The sequence below is a fragment of the Corvus brachyrhynchos genome, unplaced genomic scaffold (assembly GCF_000691975.1).
Source record: "Corvus brachyrhynchos isolate BGI_N302 unplaced genomic scaffold, ASM69197v1 scaffold523, whole genome shotgun sequence".
Lineage (NCBI taxonomy): Eukaryota > Metazoa > Chordata > Aves > Passeriformes > Corvidae > Corvus > Corvus brachyrhynchos.
Genome location: NW_008237265.1, coordinates 1,180,255 through 1,181,709, shown reverse-complemented (window position 1 = coordinate 1,181,709; position 1,455 = coordinate 1,180,255). Strand labels below are relative to the sequence as shown.

The following is a 1,455-nucleotide window of genomic DNA, read 5'->3' as shown; positions in this document are numbered from 1 at the left end:
AATTTAACTCTTCATGATGTCCACAAGTGATTCAAGTGAATAATTTTCCTTATTTACTTCACCAGTGGGATCTTTGCTACCTTGCTTTCTAACCAGAGTCAAGAACCCTGGGAGCTTTGCGTGAACAGCACTTGAGCTTTAGCAAAGAGACCACTTCCCATGGGATACAGAGTGGACACCTTCCCCACCATTCCACTGACATCACATGTTCCTGTCACCTCTCTCATGTCACCACTGCACTGCCTACCCTGTTTGTTGTTGTCAGGCAAGACAGAGAGCCCTGCTGCATTCTGACCTTGTCCAGCAAGTGCCAGTGATTTCTACCCCACACTGTTATTGACCACTGATGTGATGACCAAAAGCAGAAAGGTGCAAATGCAGCATTACAACAAAAACACTCTCTCAAGCCCTGCAGGTGTTCAGCAGTAAAGGGCAACGGGATTGTCGAACCCCTGCAAGAGCTCACCTATTTTGGGGTGCTGTAGGAAGCAGCCTGGCCTGGCACAGGTGTGCCAATCCACTCATGCACTGAAAGTGCAATGGTACTGAAAATGTTTTGCTGAACCAGGATTCTAAATGTATGAAAGACTTGTATCACGTGATTTCTACTATTTATTTCAAAGTTAAATATAAAGACATATTTCCTACCTCACTGATTTGCAACATGGATAAATAAGTACTTTGCTTTTAACAGGCTGCAAAACAGAGTTGCCCAAATCCCTCCTCCTCCAGTTTTGTTTTTTTTTTGGTTTTTTTTCTAAAAAACATTCCTGGAACTATGATTAACCATATGACAAAAGAATTAACAAGGGAAGAAACCTTGATGAGCTAAATCTAGTACAAACACACATATAATGTGTCACTGGGAAAATTAAATACTATTAAAAATAAAACCTGTCTGGGGAAGTGTACAGATGATGAGTGTGCAGGCATTAAAAGCAGTGTGAGAAAAATGGAAAGGTGTACCTATGTATGTGTGTTCATGCTAGCACATGAAAAATGTTGAAACTTGCATTTTTTATTACTATTTTTTTGAATTTGCCAAAGAACAAACAATACTAAGAGTAGTCAAGCTGACATTATGACCTGGAATATCAGGTTACACGAGCTGATCGTGGAAACTTCCACCATGAAGTGTAACACTGGCAAATGGAGAAATCTAGTGAGTCTCCCCAGGAGAAATTCTGTAGTTTGCCCTCTTAGCATTTGATGTGAAGGTTTTTAGCAATTTGCTCCCAGGAATTATTAGTCTTTGTTCATTTTTTTCCAGTCAAAGTTAGTTGTACTTGGGTTAGTTATTTAAAGCAAGGTCCTCCTTGCCTTGTTTTCTGGTAGTGTCCCCAACACTCTGTTCTCTCCCCTTTCTCCTCATCTCCACTTTCTCCTCTCTCTCCAAAATACTGGGCAGTTCCAAATTTAAAACTAGAATTTTTAAAAATGAAAAGAGTAGGGAAA

The 1,455-nt window shown here is 40.1% G+C and overlaps 1 protein-coding gene across 1 annotated transcript in view; it reads right to left on the bottom strand.

Annotated features, from left to right (window-relative positions):
- DUSP16 (dual specificity phosphatase 16) overlaps nucleotides 1–1,455 on the bottom strand; it is a 48,388-nt gene that overhangs the window by 3,853 nt on the left and 43,080 nt on the right. The window lies entirely within an intron of this gene.